The sequence below is a fragment of the Schistocerca gregaria genome, chromosome 1 (assembly GCF_023897955.1).
Source record: "Schistocerca gregaria isolate iqSchGreg1 chromosome 1, iqSchGreg1.2, whole genome shotgun sequence".
In the NCBI taxonomy this organism is placed as follows: domain Eukaryota; kingdom Metazoa; phylum Arthropoda; class Insecta; order Orthoptera; family Acrididae; genus Schistocerca; species Schistocerca gregaria.
Window position 1 is genome coordinate 128,925,613 of NC_064920.1, and position 18,690 is coordinate 128,944,302.

The window sequence follows — 18,690 nt, forward strand, 5'->3', positions numbered from 1 at the left end:
AAAACACACCCCATCGAAAAAGCGACTTCGTGCTACGAGTCTTCCAGCGCCTGGTGTTGCTAGAGATTTATCAGACTGTCGTAACAGAGCACATGCTGATAATCAGAATGTGTTTTTGATTATTAAACGGAAGTAGGGTAGCTTTGAGAGGGTTTCTCCCTTTTACATCCACAAGGGTCTTGAGGGAATTGCAGGAACACTGAAATCTGTGAAGCGACTGCGCAATGGGACTCTGTTAGTTGAGACTTCTAGTTCCCGTCAAGTCGCTTCTCTTCGGAAAGCAACCTGTCTCGGAGAGTACACTAGCGAGACCGAGCTCCACTCCACTTTGAATTATAGTAAGGGTGTTGTGACGTGTAGGGACTTGGTGGATGTCCCCACAGACGAGTTGAGATCTGAGTGGGCTGACGAAGGTATTGTTGACGTGCAGCATATTATGAAACGAGTCGATGGGGACCTCGTCAAATCCGACTCGTTTATTCTCACGTTCAGTTGCCCTAGACTCCCAGAGCATGTTAAAGCAGGGTTCTTACGTTTGCCAGTACAGCCATATTTCCCCAACCCAATGCGCTGTTTCAAATGTCATTGCTTTGGGCATACTACGTTGGGGTGCAATGGGATAGTCACTTGTGGTAAATGTGATCAGCCTGGCCATGAAGGAGCCGATTGTTCATCGCCTGTGAAGTGCGTAAATTGCTCTGGGAGTCACCCTGTCTGGAGCCGGGTCTGCCCCATCTATCTCGAGGAACGGAAAACATCTAAGCGCGTTCCCTATGGCGAGGCCAAGAAGCTCTTTAAGGCCATGCAACCTCCTATGTTTCAACATCTTTCGCTTCCGCTCTGAAAAAACCGGTACAAATGGCCACTGTTGCTACGCAACGGAGGTTGCTAGTGTAGCACTAATACCTGCGTTTGCCAGGGCACTTGTGCTGTTGCGGTTGTTTTGCAACCTGCAGCTCTCCCCGCAACGTCGGACAAGGCCGTGGTTGCTGACATTAGGGTCCTTCCTGCCTCTCCTCATATGGCGCCTTCTGCCCAGGCGAGTAAAGCTCCAACTGTTGACAAGGCTCTGCATTCAAAGCCCCCAAGACAAAGACGCCGAAGGTGAAGGTTTTGCCACCTCAGGAGACAAGTCAGGGTCGGTCCGATGACGAGGCCATGGTACTGTCTGACATCTCCCTTGGCTCGTCATCAGAGCTGATGGACATTGATGTCGACTGTGGGCGATCTTCTCGCTCCAGGAATAAATCTCTGGCCAGTACAGGCTCTCCTCCAAAGCACAGAGGCAGGGTGATTGTTCAGCCACCCTGATTACTGGCTCCCATCTTACTGTGGAACCTGAATGGACTCCTTGTACGAGAGTGCCCTTTGTGCTTGTGTCTCCAAGAGAGATATTTTCGGGCCACTGATGCTCCTCCTTTACGGGGCTATACCGTACATCGAAGAGATGATCTGACGGGGGGAAAGGGCAAAGGGTGGTGTTGCGGTTTTTGTCCGTGACGTGCGCCCCTCATCTGAGCTCCCCCTCGTTGCATACTTGCAAGCAATTGCAGTTGACCTTCTTGTGGGTCGGAGACTCACAGTCTGTTGAGTTTACTTACCGCCTCAGGATGCAATAGACTCTGAGGCTCTCACAGACCTTATTAGCCAACTCCTCCGCCCATTTCTTCTTCTGGGGGACTTCAATGCTCATAATGTCTTATGGGGCTCTCCGACTACTTGCCCCAGGGGTCGCATTCTGGAAAGCCTCATCATGTCTGAAGAACTGTGAATCCTCAACTCTGGTGCTCCCACTCATTTCTGACGGGTCGTCATCAGCTATTGGCCTTTCCTTTTGCTCTCCAGCACTCGCGGATTCTGCTGTGTGGTAGGTTGCTGCGGACCTTCATTCTAGTGACCACTTCCCCCTTTGGATTCGCCTCCTGGATGAGATTGTGGCATTACCAATGCCCCCCCCTCCCCCCGGGTGGCACCTCTGCAGAGGTGACTGGACACTTTTCAGGCAACTGGGTGTTTTGGAAAATCGTGCCAGCGTCCACGAATGGGTTGACCATGTTACAGCCGTGATCTCCCATGCTGCTGAATTGTCAATCCCACTGTCATCCAGTCATCCCAAGAGGCGTCCTGTCCCTTGGTGGACCACTGAGTGCCGCTCAGCCATCCTAATAAGTTAACTGTTGGTTTTGGTGTCTCAGGATAGAATAAGAAATAGCTACCTTCAATGAGGTATACTCGTGAATGCAGGTGTTTCCATTTGTCATTCCTTTTCTTTAATAAGGAGGATTTGTAGAAAGCTCTCTACAGAATTTTTTCTCCTATTGAAACAGCTGAGAACTTTTAACCTTTTTATCACAAGTTACTTTTTTATCTTAGTCTTTCTTCTGAAGTAAGACAATGCATTCCTGACTTTGCCTTCCCACTTCGGAACCTTACTTGGAACACTAGGTAAGGATTTTAGCCATTCGTTATTTTCTTGTACTTTTAACAGTAATTCATCTGGGTAGTAGTTTGTGGATATATGTGGTAGATGGTTTGTTATTATTTGAAAAGATTGGATAAGGGTTGTCCACTAGGTTTTCCTATGTACGAACAAAACTATTAAATTCTCGAAAAACTATCTCTACACAATTTGACTGCGAACGGAATCATTACATTAAAATTAGCTTAGTTTTTGTTGTTTCAGGAAATGTCCCCACTTTCGGAATGTAAAATTACTAGCGTTAGCAGATAACATGGTTTCCTGCTTGTCTATCTGTGGAATTTAATCATCAAGGTTTCTTCACATCTCCTGCTGATATGCATTTCCCTGCATACAGTTGTACATATTTCGAAAATACATCATACATTGCTACCAGATACTTCATTCCACCTCTAGCTATTGGTAAGTGTCCTGAGATGTCAATACACGTCAACAGTAAGGGTTTTGGGGGTATTGTTGGGTGTAAATACATTTTATTACTGCTGTTAATAGGCTTGGTTTTTTGACATATTACACACGTTCCAATAATCTGTAACGCTTTTCTTTTTATATTTGTGAAGTAATAGCAAAAATCAATTTTCTTTGCGCATTTTGTATATCGAAAATGCCCCAGGAATTATGGGTATAATTTTTAAGATTTCAATACAGTCCACAGGGATACACACTCTAATGATCATATCTTAAGTCACTACTATAGGATAATATTGTTATACATTTTGTAAAATTTGTTCTTCGGATTTGACACTAATTCTTCAGGAATTAGTTTTCATCTAGCATCATCTTCCTGCAAATTTCTGGTATTTTCACATATACTCAGAAAAATCTGTCTGCGGGTCTGATCTGTTGTTAAGAAAATTCTGAACTCTGAAGATTTTTCGACGAATTCATTATACGAGCAAACTTTCTCGTAAACGTGATAGGGCGTCAACTATCACATTAATCTTAGTCAGGATATAAACAATCTAATACTCATAACACTACTGACCATTAAAATTGCTACACCACGAAGTTGACGCGCTACAGACGCGAAATTTAACTAACAGGAAGAAGATGCTCTGATATGCAAATGATAAGCTTTTCAGAGCATTCACACAAGGTTGGCGTCGGTGGCGACACTTACAACGTGCCGACATGAGGAAAGTTTCCAACCGATTTCTCATACACAAACAGCAGTTGACCGACGTTGCCTGGTGAAAAGTTGTTGTGATGCCTCGTGTAGGGAGGAGAAATGCATAACATCACGTTTCCGACTTTGATAAAGGTCGGATTGTAGTCTATCGCGATGGCGGTTTATCGTATCGCGACATTGCTGCTCGCGTTGGTCGAAATCCAATGACTGTTAGTTGAATATGGAATCGGTGGGTTCAGGAGGGTAATACGGAACGCCGTGCTCGATCCCAACGGCCTCGTATCACTAGGAGTCGAGATGACAGGCATCTTATCCGCCTGGCTGTAACGGATCGTGTAGCGACGTCTCGATCCCTGAGTCAACAGATAGGGACGTTTGCAAGACAACAACCATCTGCACGAACAGTTCGACGACGTTTGCAGGAGCATGGACTATCAGCTCGGAGACCATGGCTGCGGGTACCCTCGACGCTGCATCACAGACAGGAGCGCCTACGATGGTGTACTCAACGACGAACCTGGGTGCACAAATGGCAAAGTGTAATTTTGTCGGATGAATCCAGGTTCTGTTTACAGCATCATGATGGTCGCATGCGTGTTTGGCGACATCGCGGTGAACGCGCATTGGAAGCGTGTATTAGTCATAGCCATACTGGCGTATCATCTGGCATGATGTTATGGGGTGCCATTGGTTACACGTCTCGGTCACCTTTTGTTCGCATTGACGGCACTCTGTATAGTGCACGTTACATTTCAGATGTGTTACGACCCGTGGCTCTACCCTTTATTCGATCCCTGCGAAATCCTACATTTCAGCAGGATAATGCACGACTTCATGTTGCAGGTCCCGTACAGGCCTTTCTGGATACAGAAAATATTCGACTGCTGCCCGCGCCAGCACGTGCTTCAGATCTCTAACCAATTGAAAACGTGTGGGCAATGGCGGCCGAGCAACTGGCTCGTCACAATACGCCAGTCACTACACTCTTGATGAGCAGTGGTATCGTGTTGAAGCTGCATGGGCAGCTGTACCTGTACACGCCATCCAAGCTCTGTTTGATTCAATGCGCAGGCGTATCAAGGCCGTTATTACGGTACTGATTTCTCTGGATCTATGCACCCAAATTGCGTGAAAATGTATTCACATGTCAGTTGTAGTATATTTGTCCAATAAATACCCGTTTATCATCTGCATTTCTTCGAGGTGTAGCAGTTTTAATGGCCAGTATTGTGTTTCCTGTAGACGTAATAGCTTCCAGTTCAGTGGTGTAGTGACATTGAGATAATACTCTACTCGCAAAACCAATGACCTTTACGCTGTCAGTATCATTGTCTTTCTCCATTTGAAACAATCGAGCACCTAAGCCATAAAGAGTGAGTCCATTATTAGGCAAAAATCTTTCACCATATCAGGATGCTGCAAAATATTTGCATGAATGAGTGCCTTCTTTATTTCATCGAACCTCTTTCACATTCTTGTGTTCAAACTAAGAGAACATTCTTCTACAATAGATCTAACAACGATCCACCATTTAATGCCTGTTTCGGCACAATACGCCTAAAGAATGACGCGAGGCCCAAAAACTCCTAAGTTGTTTCTTATGCTCGGATATGAGCGGTCTCTAATTGTTTCTATTTTATCTATCCCTGTCACGATTCCTTGAGCTGATACGATGTGCCCTAGAAACTTGATATTTGATCTACCTTATTTTTGGGGGCGGGGGGGGCAGTGACTCCCGCATCCGCATACTTACGTAACACTCTCTCAATTAGTTCCATATGTTCCTCCAGGTGGGAGTAGCTATCAGTAAATCATCCAACTATCAGTAAATCATCCAACTATCAGTAAATCATCCACATATACAACTACTTTTCCTTTCAGGTGTGGTCCTAAGACACTTATCTATAGCTGTGATAAACACACCTACGCTGTCGTTAAGTCCGAATAGAAGCATAAAAAGTTGATGACTTCGGCCTGTAAATATGAATGCTGTATACTTTCATGATTCTAGTGCAAGCTGCCCTGTCATTGCAAAGATTTTAGGTCTATGCTCGTTACGTACACCATGAAAGCTTAGCATTTGTCCGTCCAGGCTTTCTGAATATGCGCGAAACTGTCAGATGATTTGGTTAATTTCTATAGCATCCAAAACTATAGCATCTGGTTTAGCTACTGCAAGTAAGGGATTGCTAAATGGTGACAGAGATAATTCTGTTATGTTCCACCCTAACATTTTATTTATCTCTCACCTCACACCATCCCAGTTGGTCCATGCCAGTTCATAGGTCGAGTGAAAGTGAGTTTGATGGGGCACCACATCCATGCTGTAAATATATCCTTTGATTATTCCTGGCTTTCTTGAAAATACATTTAGATATCGTGCAAGAAGTTCGGAATGCTGTGTATCTAAACACTCAAGAGTGCCTCACCTTATCATGAATATCACCTAAGTTGGCATCTTTTGCATCATTTTTCACGTAACACTCATTGCTTTGGTATTTAAAAAAATGTTCAAATGTGTGTGAAATGTTATGGGACTTAACTGCTAATGTCATCAGTCCCTAAGCTTACACACTACTTAACCTAAATTATGCTAAGGACAAACACACACACACATCCATGCCCGAGGGAGGACTCGAACCTCCGCCGGGACCAGCCGCACAGTCCATGACTGCAGCGCCTTAGACCGCGCGGCTAATTTTATTCAAGACACTGGTCATTAAACCGAAAAATTTTAGGTTTCACTTGTTTAACTCCCAGTTAACGACAATATTTGCCATGGATTGACTCTGTTTTTATTAAATCGATAACCAGTTCATTACCCTTTTGCCTCAAAACTCATTTACCATTCAAAAAATCTAGTTTAGCACCTCTTTCTCTGAAGAATTCCAGACACAGGAGACAGCTTGTAGTTTTTTTTTACTGCGTTTGAGTTTGGTTTTCGGTTTTCTGTCTGTGTACAAATCCCTCGTTTATTACTTTTGTACCTGCACCGGTATCAAGGATTACTGGAACAGGAATATTACAAATTCTTGTTTTCACTGTAGCTTGGGCTATCTATTTCTGAGTTGGTTTACACTTATTTACTTCAGTGCGCATTTCTTCCTTAACCTTTTTTTCGTCATCGTATGAGAGCAGTTCAATCGTTTCAGATCGGTTCGCATTAACCCTGGTCTGTATATTGTCATTACCATTAAAATTATTGTAGTTAGTATAATTAATAATATGAGAATTTGGTGTTGCGATATTTGTGTCGCCGCCATTCATCTCCGCGACCAACGTTCGAGGGCACAGTTAGCTTACCGTTAGTTCGTTTTTGGTTGTGTGTTCCGATGTGGTTCCTGTCATATCTCCACGTTTTTGGTTGTGTGTTCCGATGTGGTTCCTGTCATATCTCCACTATCTGAACATCATGTGTCTGCTGGGGTGTCGAACTAGCGTGGTTGTAATGTGCTTGATTACTTCGTACATCACTGTGACATCAATTTATTTCAGCAGGTGGCCCATCGTTTTGTTGCCAGCGACCTGGTTGTTTATTATGCCAGTAGAATTTCAATTGAAATTACAATTATAATTCGCATTCTGGTTTGTACTACGGTTGTATCCCTGCTGGCAGTTATTCTCACTCCTACGCAACTATTATTGTTGTAGGATTGATTACGATCATAGTTATAGTTGGAAAAATATCCATTGCCATTCATCCCGTGGTTTGATGTCTTCCTGCGTCAATTCAATTGAATCTATTACTGATAGAAAGCTTTTTTAGGTCGGCATCCGGTACACTGATCAGTTTATCGTGAATATTCAAACGGAGTCACTGTTCCAAAATTCCTATTACGTTTTCATGTGACTTAGGCTAGCTGCAGTATTTTGTCTTATTTATGTACTTTTCGGAGTACTTCTTGAGAGAAACGTTTTTACAATTGTGTGGTTTGGGGTTGTACCCTACTTTCCTAAGTCATTCTTGCATGCCTGTTGGCCAGTACTTCTCTAAAAAAAAGCTTTTTCAAGTTGCTCATAGCTATGACATTGTTCTGCAGCCTCTGCAGTCTTTTGCTGTTCCTTCAATGATCTCGGAAGCACACCTCTAAATGATTTTATAGATGGCATCAGATGAGGTGTCTTCCTGTTTTGAATGAAGATGGCAGTTTTCTGTGCTTAATGAAACTTTCCTTTACCTCTATATTTGTAGTCTGTTGCATTACTTTATTCGCGCCCGGCGAAATACTGCTCGGCGTATTTTGTTGTTGTACACAATTTCTGCTCCTTTGAAGCGAGGAGGTTATCTTGATTTAAACTTTTACTCTCCTGCGTCGCCCAGTGTAACTCTTTTACTTTATCTGACATTTGTTGAAATTCAGATTAAAATTCTCTACTTCATCAAATAGCACCAGATGCTACTTGAGACCTGCCCGCTGTATTACCAATGGTAATTCATTCTTTAATTTTTCCATGATCTGTACATTCTTTTGTGCTAACCACTGATTAAATTCTATAATTATTTTCTGCTCTTGGTTAACGAAATGGGTCTGAATCTGTTCTGCACTGTGTAGTGACAAGTACTGAACTACTTCTGAAATTAGACTGTTTTCTATAAAGTTGAATGGACTGACTGCACATCGTGCAAATCAGTTCCAATCTGTGTTATCTTTTCAGGTAATTTTTCTTAGTCTTGTTTTAATTGAACAAATTATTGTCTTAGCTCATAGAGCTGAGATTTGAACTGTTCAGAAAATTTTTCAAGTGTATTCGCGATCTGCTGTTCTGCGAACTATTTTACCGTGGCATCGATTCGGTCATCATGAGCTTTAGCCTGTTCTATCTGCTTTTCAGAAAATGTTTTCAAAGTAGTATCAATTCGTTCTGCCTGGTTCTCAGAAAATATATTCGAAGTATTATCGATTCGTTCAAATTGCTGGTTCGCATTCTTACTCACATGCTCCTGAGCCCTAAAAAATAATCTTTCAGACCCATCTATCGCAGGTAGACTTACGACCACGTCCTGAGTGCCCATGTCGGTTTGAGGTTGATTAATTACGCTACAAACACTTTCTCGATCGGAAATATCCTGTTCTAAATTCTCGTGAATTGATTCGTCTCGGTCGTGTTCACTTTCATCGGAGAAAGACATTTTCACATATTTGCCAAACTTTATCATAGCCCGTAATTACTGTATAATTATCCCGGTACCTCACACGCAATTATTTAACACTGATATTTTACGCAATGTCAACTCACTAAAATGGCTTTGATTTAAACTTTTAATCTCCTGCATCTTGCATTTAGTTTACATGTTGCTGAAACAAATTAGAATCACCGTTCGCCATCTTAGTCACACATCGTATTTCAGAACTTACTAACCAATTATTCAACATATTTATCCACTATTAACATGAAATTATGATCATCTGTCTCCACTTTCTGAAATACGGTGCGTTGAAATATGGAATCCCTAGCTCGCTCTCCTTACCTTTACAGCCAAGCCTAGTCAATTCCAGAAAACTAATCAATCGTCAACTAAAGTGCTACTTTCCGTTTGTCCTCCAGGCTGATTGTACATGAAAAAGAAAGTACATAAAAATTACAAAATTGTACAGTTATTACATATATAATAGCGTACAATCTGAAATGGTCCGCTAACTCTCGAAAATTTAAACTAAGCCCTACCTGTGTTTTTTTTATAACTTGGGTGATTTTGTTACGGAAATAGAGAAAATATCTCCCTAAACAGTAGTTGGAAAAGCAAGAATTAACGTCTTTTATTATTATGAACTTCTTTTCTTCCATTTAACAATGGAATTTGCACTTTAGATATATGCTTTACGTAAAGTGAAAGTAATCGTGCTGTTAGGAATCATTGTTCTGAGATCTTAGATATATTTTACTGCTGCGAAAAGTTATATCTGGTATGGATATTAAATATTGTTCTTTCTTGCTAAAAATAAATTTAAAATTCTTTAAATTTTGAAATATTACTTCATCAGACTCATCCCAAAGTTAGTAAAAGCTTCTGCTATTGTAGTTCTACGTAAAGATAAATTTTCAACAGTTAGAGATAACCGTGCTGTGTTAATTAAAAATAAGATTTGGGGAGAAATGAAAGAAAACTAATTTTAAGCTATTCCTGGAATTGAATTGAAATGCCACACGAGCTTCCACCCCTAAAACGTGTAGGCCACGTTTACGTAAACGGTAAGGAAAGGGAAAGGTTTTTCGTTTTAAAGCAAGAACAATTTTTTTAAATTAAACACTGATCATTATTATTTTACAGAAATTAAACTTACATAAAAAAGGCAGCAAGCCTCAATACATCGAATGGCGAACGGAGCCACGAGCGCAAGACCAGTCGAGAGCTACGCAACAAGATCAAAAAGTAAATTATAGATGGTTTGCAGCAAACAGTCACAAATTAGTTTAGGTTACTCTATTCAAAAAATGCCGTTATCGGTCTCGAACTATTTTAATCAATACAAAAAGCCGTCTGATGAATTGTAAAAAAAATGCGACACCGGTAATGGTACTTGTAATTTAAAACCAGTTTGTGGCTGGTTGCTGTACACCATCAACAAACCATGGCTATATATGACAGCACTACAGTAAGATTAAAAAGAGAAGGGTAAGAGAGAGGTAACATGGCTTGATTCCTTTATACAGTGGTTCTTGGAATTTTTATACGTCACCGAGAAATATAAAGTTTCAGTACACTATTTGTGTTAAACATTTTTTACTAAGCGTATATAGCTGAAATTACTTTTGTCACTAATTAGAGGCGGCAAGATTCAGCAGCCGTAGCTGCCATTAAATTTAGAGGGAGGGCAGAAAAAGCAACGAAGAAAGGAAAACGGTGCTTGGCTTTGAATTTTAGTCTGTAAGCCATTGTACTCACCAAACAGGTTCGCGGCATTATCATATGATTGTTCACGAAAGTCTTCAATATTTATGCCCAGTGTTTCGAGTTCCGAATTAATGGCAGAAAACATGTCTTTAACTTTATGTCTCACTCAGGCCAAAAAACCTGAGAAATCTTTCACAGGGTTCATTTGTTTCCAAAACATATCAAATGGCGAGGGTAAGTTGGTCAACACGTGCCATATCTGGTGTTGAATCGCTGATTAAGATAATATATTTCGGTCTTCTTATCTCGTCTCCAATATGTCTTAAGACATTGTGATCCATAAAGAGAATAAACACATCGCAAAAGGTCTTTTATAAGTAACTGGTTCTTCCATATCCCTGGTACCCAGATCGTTCAATGTGATTGGCTAAAAAAGGATCGACTTCAGCCACCCGTTTCAAAATGATCAATAATATCCGCTTTGTATCTCATCGAACTTTTCACCTTTTTTACGCCGAAAGCGAAGCCTCTTGAAAACAATCGCTTCACTGCGGCAGCAACCGTCTTCAGAATATTTCTCCAATAAGTAATTTCTTCATCAGTCTGGAGATGCAGTAAATTGTCCAGTCAGTCATCAATCTCACTTCAAACTTTCAAACTGTGGACACTAGATTTATGTCGTGCAGAGTTTTCATGCTGAGCTACTCGGTGTTCTGCATCTTTCTAGTCAATAAATCCTTCGTTCTCAAATTTAATCTTATTCCCCAGTGGACTGAATGCCAAACAGGGCCGGCAATATACAGACCTTTTACTTTCGGATAAAGCAGCGAATTTAGGCCATAGACTTCATTATTTTTCATGTTTCTTTGGACGATGCTCACCAACAAATAAGGACGCAGATCAACGTATATTGTTTCACCTTTAGAGAAAGTCACAAGATTTGTTCTGATGGAAGCCGTATCTTGCAATAATCTCCCTTAAGTCCATTTCTTCTCCCTTAAGGTAGCATTGATTTGCCATAAATCTGAGTCTTTGTTTACATTTACAGTTGTATGAACATTCCGTGCGTTGTACTGTTGTTTGCACTTGTTCCTTACCTAAGCTCTGATTCTGATATGCATCTTCAGTTGCAATGCTTATTAATGATTCCTCTACTTTTTTGTTCAACAGATGACTGCTGTTGTTGGGCCACAGAGTTCAAATCCGTTTCCAGAAAATCTCTTCTTGTTCTTTTTCCATTTTGGCCTTCTCTTTATACTCAGCTCCACCAAGCCGCATTCTCACGTGACCCATTCAAACAATTTTTCTATCCAAGAACTGAAATAAAAGAGATTGCATTGGGAGTTTTATTTCTCGTACGTAATTAATAGTACCCTTTGTTCAAATTTCGGGCATTGAATAATTACCTAATGTAAATACAAGAAATTTAAGTATAATGTAACAAAAATAGAAATTTCTTTTCATAACTTCAGGAACTGCTATTTATCAAGTTGAAGTACCTGTTACTGATTAGTTATGGATGATTTACTGTAATACATTACGACTACATATCTGCTATCAGTTTGTGCGCACCGGTGATGTTATGAAACTATTCATACAATCTGCAAAACACTGAAAAATTGCAGCGCACAACCAGAAATATGTGCCAGATACATATTCAAACGAATTATTTTGCCATGATAACCTGACGATTGTGCTTGTGCCGGCACAAGCAGAGAAAATTGGCTCTAGTCGAAAGATATCGTCGATGAAGAAACAGTCCACGAAAAAATTATCTAAAACAATCCCGTGTATGTGACACAGCAAGTAAATAGATGGCAATTACTCGGAACTGTAGAGAATTAAATACCGCGTATCTACAATCTGTGGATACTGTAAACAATACCGCGTAAATACAAAAGCGCGCGCAGCCACAGCACATTGTTACTGCCTTATTACGTACTTACAGTGCTCTAAAGTGGATCCATGCTTGTAGCTTCATTCGTGATAATGGACAGCGATATAGATGACGATCTTTTTACTGAAGAAGAAACTGTTCCTCAGCTAAAATCACCTTATGAAAGCGACAGCGGTAAGAAATTATTCACCTATGAACGTTAGTAGCACCGCAAATGTCTTATTGTGATTAAATCAGAACGCCCCTACTTCACTCGTTCTGTGCTTTATTCATTTCTGCCAAAGATTTCTAGACTGTCCACTTTCTTGTAGGATCTCCCATAAATGCAGAACAAACAGGGGAGAAAAGTCCTAACGCTGAAGTTACATTCAGCGAAGAACAATTAATTTCGTGTATGGGGTTGGCGGTTACTGTTCCTGCAACATCTAATGACGCAGGTAAATTTTCTTAGGATTAAATTGTTAATTGTATTACTCATGTTGTCGTTCTCATAAATACATGAATTTCAGCTTCATCCTTGTCTGCTTAAATTAATTTATATGTATTTTTACATCTATAAACTTCAGTGCCTGTATCCAACAATGCTCAAAATGAAACCACAGTCACAGTTTTCCACTAGAGACGACAGTACTTCACACTCTTTGTTATGTGATGGTGCTCATTGTTTCCCGAACACTGGATAAATTATCGGAAGATCACGGGAGCAATAATGATGCTGACAATGAAGGCCAAGAATTTTATGGTGACGTAAGCAGTGACAGGAAAAGGAAGTCTAAACCACATCCTGAAGATTGGAAGAAAAATGCGAATAAAATTCTGAGAATGCGTGGGCAGGCGTATATTGGATACAAAAGAAGTCGAATTGGTAAAATCACTCATGACACTACAAGAGAGGCACGAAAATCAGATCCAACATGTACTTCGAAGATATGCCAGAAATCCGTTCAAAGGAAGTGTCATCAGTTTTCTGCTGATGATAGGCAGGCAGTATTTAATACATTTTGGGAAACGATGTCATGGGATCAGAGGAATATTTCCGTTATCAGTCTTGTGGACGTAATTCCAACCAAACGTCCAGGGAAGAACACTGGCGAATCCAGGGGGAAAGGGACGCACATTTATCATATCAAAAACGAGCTGGGGAGACATAAAGTATACAAAAAGATGTTTCTCAATACTCTTGGGATTAAAGGATGGACTGTCCGATATTGGCTGGGTAAATCCACACATGGGATGAGTCCTGGCTGGGTAAATCCACACATGGGATGAGTCCTGATACAGATACGTCAGGACGTCGACGAAGAAGAAAGATGAGAGAACCTTGATGAAAGAATTCCTGGACTTTCTTCCGAAACTTCCGTCTCATTACTGCAGGAACACCTCCTCGAAGTTCTATCTTGAGCTTATTCTACAATCCAAACAACAGCTGTACGGACTATGTGGAAAAATGTCATGCGGAGAAGGTTTCACCATTAAGTCGGGCTACCTTTAAGTTGATTTCAGAACATGGTAATATCAGCTTATTTTCCCCCAAGAAAGGCCAGTGCGACCTGTAGTTAGATGTGCGAAGACGTGTGGGAGCAAGACATAGAACGGAAAGAGCAGGCAAGGATGAAAAAGATGCTGACAAGGAAGAAGCCCAGCAGAAGCTCTGCTCAGTGTACAACGTGGACTTACAGGACATGAAAGTAGCTCCATTTTTAAGTGCAAGTGCAGTTATTATAAAACAAAGTTGGCTGTTCATATATGTTACTGGTTCGATGAAACGCAAGATGATTTGGTTGCATCATGTTTTTTATCATGCATCATAGACACCCTATCCAGAACGATGAAGGAAAATTCCGTTCAAGTCATTTGGTATTCTGAAGGCTGCACTTATCAGAACAGAAATGTGAGATTATCAAATGCTCTTTTAAGATTAGCAATAGATACTAGAGTATTGAGTACACAAAAGTTTTTGGAGGAAGGCCATGCGATGGAATGTGACTCAGTCTACAGTTCCTTTGAGTGCAAGCTTAAAGGAAGTGAAGTTACACTTCCTAGCCAATACTCTATGATATCTAAAGAACCGAGAAAAAAGCCACAGCCATACGAAGTCCATTACTTACATTATTCCTTTTTCATCAACTACACAGAGAAAATTTTGTGGTTGTACCACTTCATTAGGCCTGGTAGAGCTTTAAAAATCTGAGCCAACAGTTACCGATCTGAGAGCGCTACACAATCGCCCAAATGGTATTATTTACTAAAGTGTTCCTTCGAGGAGGTGTGGCAAGAATTACCGAGGCGTCCGAGGAAAACTTCTTGGAGATGTTTGCTTCCCGAAGCTAAACAAGCAAAGACTGAAAATCATGAAATCCAAATGGGATCATTTACAAGAACTTAAATCTGTTCTTCCTAAAGATTGTCATGGTTATTATGACAGGATTCCATATGAATGAAAATTATCGCGGAAGTAACTGTGTGACGAGTGCAGTGTAATTCCCCATTGCTGCTATGAGTGACGTTTAGGATTTTTCTTGAAGAAATGTACAGACATTATCGGAACTGTGGTGTCACCGCCAGACACCACACTTGCTAGGTGGTAGCCTTCAAATCGGCCGCGGTCCGTTAGTATACGTCGGACCCGCGTGTCACCACTACCAATGATTGCAAAAATGGTTCAAATGGCTCTGAGCACTATGGGACTCAACTGCCGTGGTCATTAGTCCCCTAGAACTTAGAACTACTTAAACCTAACTAACCTAAGGACATCACACACATCCATGCCCAAGGCAGGATTCGAACCTGCGACCGTAGCAGTCGCACGGTTCCGGACTGCGCTCCTAGAACCGCGAGACCACCGCGGCGGCCCAATGATAGCAGACCGAGCGCCGCCACACGGCAGGTCTAGTCTAGAGAGACTCCCTAGCACTCGCCCCAGTTGCACAGCCGAATTTGCTAGCAATGGTTCACTGTCTACATACGCTCTCATTTGCAGAGACGACACTTTAGCATAGCCTTCAGCTACATCATTTGCTACGACCTAGCAAGATGCCATATTCAGTTACTATGAATGTATTCTGAACAGATAATGTTGTGAATCATGTACCGTCAAGAGCGATGTTCATCATTAATGGATTAAAGTTAAGTATCAAACTAATTACGTCCACTTTCTGAATTCTGATTCCTTATCATGTTCCAGACCTCACGTGAGTAAAGTCCTTCCCTCCTCACGCCAGCCTGTGTGAGCTAAACCGCGTGCATTTCGGCCTCCACTAGTAACACGGTGTTGGCTCTTATGTCAACACAACAGGAACTATGTAAACAGTATGTATATTTAAAATGTTTATATGAAATGCTTTCTCAGTACCAAATACCGACGTAAATGTGTCAAGTCGTGCCGGGAGACTGACAAACAAATACCGCGCAAGTAACAGATCATGGCATAAATACTGAGACAATTCCGCTTATGTGCCGTAATTAAGTTTCTGAAGCGTAATTTTTGTTTCACAATTTTATTAGATCCATTATTTCCTTGTAGTGCCACGATGCAAATTTAGCGCCGCTGTGAAATGCATTAGACATTTTAGAGAGTTTTTTGTCTCTCGTCTAGAATTCTTATTTTGCTACTTATTCAGTGTTATTTCTTCACCGACATTATTTATTATCGCCGATAGTTACCAACGCTAAGCCACCTGTAGACGCAAATTCTAAGAGCTCTGTTGCAAGCACCAGAGGTTGCCGTTCCCTTACCTCTACTCTCTTCTCCACAGCTTTAATGTGGTGGCCAGGTAGATCCCAGCAACCACCACATGAATCGGTAAGTTATGGTGGCCAGATAAAATTGCAGGTCACAATTAACCGAGACAGTTTCTTTTGTTTTTGAAGTAAATACCAGACGGGACTTCCCATTTGTATCGACGCTCTATATCCATACCTCTCCACCCAGTACTGCCATCGTAGATGCAAAATGAGGCGCACATAGTGTATAGGCGCGGCGCAGGACAGTAATTTCACTGTTTCGAATGGGTCTGCGCAAATCGGGACGCGACGCGATGGGGATGCGAGGCGTGACAGCGCCTGGTTACGCGGCGTTGTGGTTGTGGCACAGTTCTTCTTTTGTCAAAAACAATGCACAGTTCAATAACTATTGGGCCATCTGCCACTGAGATTATATCTTCTGCTCCATAATGTTTTCAAATCACAAGAAGAGACGCGATTCGTCATGAGGGTAATAAATAAGAAACTAAGGTATGTTTTAAAATAATGTGATCAAAAAGCAAGGCTATCTACTTGCTGCCTATTATGATGGCTTATCTGTGCGATCAGTTACAAAAATTCGAAAAGGAGTAATTTCCATAGATGTGATCCCTTTGTGCTCCTGGTAAAAAGATCTGAAGGATATAAGTTTCACTGAATTACTTGGATACGGGTGTAATAAGAGACATTATACTACATGTATGAGAACATAACATTTCCATTGCAATACAGAAACAGTCGAGAAACCTCGATGAATGCAATCTTTTAATTGGCTTGTCGTTACGAGAACAACCTTTCCTGTGGTTGCGTCACAGTATCGGCATTAAAATAATTATACCAAAGGCTATAAAAAATAAGAAGTGGTCGGTATTATTCCGAAAGTAAGAGTATTGTAAAAGAGTGTCATTTTATATATCTAGCCGGCCGAGGTGGCTGATCGGTTCTAGGCATTACAGTCTGGAACTGCGCTACCGCTGCGGTCGCAGGTTCGAATCCCGCCTCGGGCATGCACATGTGTGATGTCCTTAGGTTAGTTAGGTTTAAGTAGTTCTATGTTCTAGAGGACTGATGACCTCAGAAGTTAAGTCCCACAGTGTTCAGATCCATTATACAGGGTGTTACAAAAAGGTACGGCCAAACTTAAAGGAAACATTCCTCACACACAAAGAAAGAAAATATGTTATGTGGACATGTGTCTGCAAACGCTTATTTTCCATGTTAGAGCTCATTTTATTACTTCTCTTCAAATCACATTAATCATGGAATGGAAACACACAGCAACAGACCGTACCAGCGTGACTTCAAACACTTTGTTACAGGAAATGTTCAAAATGTCCTCCGTTAGCGAGGATACATGCATCCACCCTTCGTCGCATGGAATCCCTGATGCGCTGATGCAGTCCTGTAGAATGGCGTATTGTATCCCAGCCGTCCACAATACGAGCACGAAGAATCTCTACATTTGGTACTGGGGTTGCAAAGACAAGAGCTTTCAAATGCCCCCATAAATGAAAGTCAAGAGGGTTGAGGTCAGGAGAGCGTGGAGGCCATGCAATTGGTCCGCCTCTACCAATCCATCTTTCACCGAATCTGTTGTTGAGAAGCGTACGAACACCTCGATTGAAATGTGCCGTAGCTCCATCGTGCATGAACCACATGTTGTGTCGTACTTGTAAAGGCACATGTTCTAGCAGCACAGGTAGAGTATCGCGTATGAAATCATGATAACGTGCTCCATTGAGCGTAGGTGGAAGAACATGGGGCCCAATCAAGACATCACCAACAATGCGTGCCCAAACGTTCACAGAAAATCTGTGTTGATGACGTGATTGCACAACTGCGTGCGGATTCTCGTCAGCCCACACATGTTGATTGTGAAAATTTACAATTTGATCACGTTGGAATGAAGCCTCATCCGTAAAGAGAACATTTTCACTGAAATGACGATTGACATATTGTTGGATGAACCATTCGGAGAAGTGTTCCCGTAGAGGCCAATCAGCTGCTGATAGTGCCTGCACATGCTGTACATGGTACGGAAACAACTGGTTCTCCCGTAGCACTCTCCATACAGTGACGTGGTCAACGTTACCTTGTACAGCAGCAACTTCTCTGATGCTGACATTAGGGTTATCGTCAATTGCACGCAGAATTACCTCGAACATTGCAAGTGTCCTCGTCGTTCTAGGTCTTCCCAATCGCGAGTCATAGGCTGGAATGTTCCGTGTTCCCTAAAACGCCGATCAACTGCTTCGAACGTCTTTCTATCGGGACACCTTCGTTCTGCAAATCTGTCTCGATACAAACGTACCGCGCGACGGCTATTGCCCCGTGCTAATCCATACGTCAAATGGGCATCTGCCAACTCCGAATTTGTAAACATTGCACTGACTGCAAAACCACATTAGTGATGAACACTAACCTGTTGATTCTACGTACTGATGTGCTTGATGCTAGTACTGTAGAGCAATGAGTCGCATGTCAACAGAAGCACCGAAGTCAACATACCTTCCTTCAATTGGGCCAACTGGCGGTGAATCGAGGAAGTACAGTACATACTGACGAAACTAAAATGAGCTCTAACATGAAAATTAAGCGTTTCCGGGCAC